We start from the raw sequence: 5,358 nt of genomic DNA, 5'->3' as shown, positions 1-5,358 counted from the left end.
CTACAGGTAAAGTATGTTCAGCGCAGCAGAAGAGGAGGCAGCTCGGCCTCAGAGCAAACCCGCCAGCCCGTCGCGCCGCCGGTGCCTTTAAGGGACGTCGGAGCTGCAGAAATCGCCACAGGAGGTTTGCAGGTGCTGTAAGGGGAAAGCGGGGAGGGGGAGGTGCCCTTAAAAACCACTCCGGACGAGGTCGGCACTCGCCCGTGCTGCGCTCTTCTGGACGCCCACGGCGACGCAGGTCGTAGCCTCTCATCTTTGCGGCGGGCTCGCACCGCGCCTTCTCGGGCTGCGCTCCTTCCTCTGCCGCGCTGCTTCTTTTCCTCCTCCCGGGAGTCGCGGGGCAGGTGAGTGTCTGACGGTGGGGCGGGGGGGACCTGCTTTGGAGTTCGGAGCCCCTCTTACCCCCCCCCCCAACTCGCCTCTGGCTCTCCGGCCCAACTGGGACGTCGCGGGTCCTCAAAGTGGGAAACCGCCGTGGATTCCCGAGGGGGGCGGGGTGTTTCGCGGGGTGGAGCAGCTGCTGGCCCGCCTTGAAGTCCCGCTATTTCCAGGCGGGGCGGGACGACGGGAAGCCCGTCTGTGGGGAGGAGGCCGCCGAGCTCGACGGACCCGGGGTCTGCCTTGGGCGAAAGGGCGACTTTGTGTGGCCAGTACGTCCTGGGGCTGAGCCCGGGCGACGAAGGCACCTGGGTGTCCCTCCCCCGGCCCCCCAAAGTGCCTTTCCTGGGGCAGGGCATCCACTTTGCAACTCCCCTTCGGCGCCCATCTTGCGCTTTCCATTTATTTCTTTTTCTTTGGGATTCGGAAGGAAGCCCGCTCTCCTGGCCGCGTTTATCCCGGGTAAGAACGCGCTGCAGTCTCATGCGGTTGTCTGCAACTTTCTCTTTTCCTTTCCAGGCGCTCCAGCCCGGCGCCAAGTGGCTTCCCGAGAGTCCCGGGGCAGGTGAGTTCCTGCTGGCGGGGAGCGGGTGTGCGTGTGTACGCGGCGCAGGCGGCGGGTCCGATGGGGTGGGATGGCAACTGTGCAGCGTTGAGCAGCTCCGGAAGCTTGCGCAACTTCAGAGCCCCCCAGCTGGCTTCTGGCTCTCGGCCCCAGGTGGTGGGGGCTTCTGGGGACGTCTGGTCGGCTCTGGACATCGGAGGTCCTCAAGGAAGGTTGAACTGAAGTGCCCGCCTGTGGGGACGGACCCGGGGTCTGCCTGGGTGGGAAAGGCGACTTTTCTGGCCAGCAGGTGCTGGGGCTGAGCCCGGGCATAGCCTCGAGGAAGGCGCAGAAAGAACAGGAAGCCGGCGACATGGTCCTCTCCCTTCCCTCCTCGGAGGCTGTGCTTTGGCTGAAAGGCTTCTTGGTCGCTTCAGATATGAACTGCCCGCTCGTGTCACAAGGGGGCGCTCGAGGGTCTCCTTCCTCCTTTCCGCCTGCCTTACCTTGCTTGGACCGCAGCCTCGTTCTGCTCAGGGCCTGATCCTGCAGGGACTTTATGTAGATCCAGTGCCGAATTTACGTATAAACTAAACAAGCTATAGCTTAGGGCCCCACTCTCTTGCCCCCCCCCAAAAAAACTAAAGAAAAAAATGAATGTAAATTTCCAAAATATAAGATAAAAAAAACAACCTACATACAGCAACAGTGTTTTGTGTTGTGTAGGCTCCTATTTATGTGCAAATGGCTTTAGATACCTATTTGGTCCATAAATTACCATATAGCAGGGTCGGCAACCTAAGGCCCATGGGCCACAAGTGGCCCACAGGGGTCGTTTAACCGGCCCACAAGCCGCCCCCGAATCGAGCCGCCCGCTTGGCGAGTCCCTGTGCGCTGCACTAAACCGGCGCAGCACGGCACAGGGACTCACTTCTGCGGTGCCGGAAATTGCGTCTACGCATGCTCAGATGCTGAAAATCATGTCTGCGCACATGCAGACACCAGAAATCATGTCTGCGCAGGTCATGGGGCTCTTTATATGTTCAGCTGTCCTTTGTCAACAACAAATTGTGGCTGTTTTTTGTGCTGAATATGTGCTATATAGTAACTTATGGACCTAATAGGTATCTAAAGCCATTTACACATAACAAAATGTTTTTTATCAAAGTAAGTGAACTTATCTTATATTTTGGAAATGTACATCCAGTTGTTGCTTTTCCTTTAATTTTTTTGGGGGGGCCCAAGAGAGTGGGGGCCCTATACTATAGTTTGTTTAGCTTATACATAAATCCGGCACTGGGAGAGAGTGCCACAGTTGAATTATGAGCTGGTGTATTCTTAAGATTGGATACTCAAAGTCCGTTGTGCACCAGTCATAATCCTGGCAACACTCCTGTAAGGTAGGCCGACACTGGTGTGGATTGCCCCCAATTATGGCTCAGAGTGGTGGCTTCTGAATTATGGGTTCAGTTGTATCTCTGAATCTGTGGAACTCTCTGCTGCAAGATGGTGGTGCTGGCCACCAATCTAGATGGCTTTAAAAGGAGAACAAAGCATGTTAATGCAGGGCAGATCTAGTGAAGGCTGCTGGCAGTCAGGGCTAAATAAAAACCCCATGTTCAGAGGCAGTCTACCAGGGAGGGATTGCTGCTGGGGAGGAGAGAGCTGTTGTTTACATGCCATGTTTGTGGGCTTCTGGAAGGGATCCAGCGGGCCAGGTGTGGGACTCGGAATCCTGGACTAGATGGGCCTCTGCATGTGTAATGGAGGGGAAACCTGAACGGAGAGCTTCCAGGCTCTCGGCTGTCTTTGAGAAAGTGCAGTGAGTGGCCATCTTTCTAGGCCTGGTCACGGGACGTGGTGCTTGCCCACATTTCCACAGCGTCTGCAGTCCCCATCCTTGCCTTGCAGCAGAGCAGCCACAAGTCCCCTCTTCAAGGTGTTGTGGAGAAGCAAGGCAGTGTGATGTAGTGGTTAGGCTGTTGGGCCTGGGAGACCTACCTCACAGGGCGATTGTGTGGTTAGGAATGTGAGAGGAGCCGGCCACATCCACCTGCTTGTTCTCCCTTGGAAGACGGAGGGAATATTCAGGCGTAAATGAATGTTCTGGCTGCAGCTTCTCTTGGGGCATTTATTTGCAAGCTCCAAGAACATCCCTGAGCAACTGGAATTCCTGGCGCTTCCTAGAAATTGCTCTTCCTTTTCTGTGTGGGAAATCCATGAAGGTGTCCTTCGTAGTCATAGGGACGCCCAACAGAGTTTTACTGCAGTCCAGACAGACCAATCTATTGTAAAAAGGTTGCACACACCGCCAGACCTCTAGATCCGCAGCCACAAATGTCTCCTTTAATGCTGACGTGACCTTTATGCCTGACCCAGCTTGCTGCACACATCTATGAAATGCTGCATGCAATGCACACCTGTGTGCTGTCAGGGATGCCTGGGTGGCTTCAGAGCAAGGTGCGCAGGGTCCCTTCCTGGCTTTGCACCTGGGAAAACCAAGTTCAGAGGGCAGCTTCACCACAGAAGCTCACAGGGAGCTTGGGCGGGGGGGGGGCAAAATGACATTGGGGGCCCTTCCTTGAAGGCAGAATGTTGGCTCAATATTTATTTATTTATTTATTTATTTATTCATTCATTCATTCATTCATTCATTTGCGGTTTATTAGTTGCACCTATATTCTCAACGGAGCTCTGGATAGCATACATGTTTTTCCCTCCTCCCTTAATTGTCACCACAGCCCTGTGAGGTAGACTAGTCTCGGTGAGTGGCCCAGGTGCAAAGCAACGACAAAAAGATTGTTTTGGGGGAGGGTGCACACAGATATAGCATACATGTCTCTAAGTTTTGCAATTGCTAAGCAGATTCACAAGGCCAAGTGGAAGCCTCAGTCCTGTCTCCCATTCTCCCTAAACTGTCCTCCTTTCCTTCCCTCTCCAGGATCCTCTGTGTGATGCTCCCGCCTTCCCTACATTGCCACATACTGGAAATGCCAGATTTTGCTCCAGAGAGAACCTTTGCCTCATGTTGGAGAAGCTGCTGCTGCTGCTGCTGCTTCTTCTTCTTCTTCTTCAGTGATCCCTTGTAGCCAAGTAAGATTCTCTTCCTTAAACACGTTTTGACAGTGGAGGCCAATTCTGGATCCACACACATCCTTCCACGGGGGGGACAGAAGCATCATCGCTTCCATGGAGCCACAATTGGAGGCTGCAACCAGTTTTCTGGACTTCATGAACCATTTGCGAAGAAGGACGTGTGATGCATCTTCATCCCTTCCTGAAGCAAATCATGTTGCCGATTGGGTGCATATTTTGGCTGGAAAGCCTCCTCAGCACCAAAAGCAGGAGGAGACAAGTGGCTGCACAAAGTGTGTTCAGTAGGGAAGGGGCTCCCTGCAGTCAAGCTGTGTTCTGCCTCTCATTTCAGCACCTCTACATCACCCAGAAAGTCTTTGGTCATTTCCAAGACCAGACACTTTTACAGTCAGTCAAAACATCTGCTACGGCGATGGTAGCATTGTTTTGTTGTTGTTTTTAGAGAAAATTTGTAGGTTTTTCCACAGGATTCCTCAAAGTCCTCCCCCCCCCCCAAACAAGCCCCAACTTATTCAGCTATTTGTACTTTTCACTTCTTTTCTGCACCACAATCAAACTCCCTTGCTTAGACCCCCCCCACCCCAAAAGCAGGAGAACTTCTGAGAGGGGGGGCATGGTGCTTTTAATTCATGGGGAGGGGCTTTTAGAACCCCCCCCCTCCCCAGTGGCTGTGTATTTTTCACTTCTTTTCTGCACCACGATTGAACTCCCTTGCTTAGACCCCCCCACCCCAAAAGCAGGAGAACTTCTTGGGGGTGCTTTTAATTCATGGGGAGGGGCTTTTAGAAACCCCCCTCCCCAGTGGCTGTGTACTTTTCACTTCTTTTTTTTATATAAAATATTTATTGAGATTATGCAAAAAAATTACACATAAAGAAAAAACAAACAAATACTAACAAACACAAGCTAGCGAGAAAGTTAACAAAAAAACAACCTGGAAAGAAGGGGGGGAAAGAAAAAAAGAAAATGATACAAAATACAAAAACAAGATAACTAAAAAATAGAAAAAAGAAGAAGGAAAAAATATTTTAAAAAAGAATAAATCCATTTTTCAGTATCTTTAAGCTCATTTGCTTATTTCCTTGACCTCCTCACACCTCCCCTTTTGTATTCCCGTTTTCAAAGTCTTTTCAGCAAATCCTTACCCTCTTTCATTTATCTTTACTCTGTATCTTAACCTATTATAACTATATATTTTCATCCGTATAACTATCTATATTTACCTATTCTTATTAACCTTTTTACCAAAACCACTTCTTTTCAGTCCAACATCATTTTAACATTCATTAATTTTACAGTATTTCTGCAGATAGTCTTTAAATTTCTTCCAGTCTTCCTCC

At 51.1% G+C, this 5,358-nt stretch overlaps 1 long non-coding RNA gene across 1 annotated transcript; it reads left to right on the top strand.

Moving 5' to 3' along the window:
• Positions 1 to 450: 450 nt before the first annotated feature.
• On the top strand, positions 451 to 4,839 carry LOC310698901. The gene is made up of 3 exons (XR_014521803.1): positions 451 to 650; positions 898 to 943; positions 3,864 to 4,839. It is a non-coding gene; the product is annotated as an uncharacterized lncRNA (long non-coding RNA).
• The last annotated feature ends 519 nt before the right edge of the window (positions 4,840 to 5,358 follow it).

This window comes from Podarcis liolepis, assembly GCF_965112155.1.
Source record: "Podarcis liolepis genome assembly, chromosome: Z".
NCBI classification, from domain to species: Eukaryota; Metazoa; Chordata; class Lepidosauria; order Squamata; family Lacertidae; genus Podarcis; species Podarcis liolepis.
This window is presented reverse-complemented; position numbering and strand designations above follow the sequence as displayed.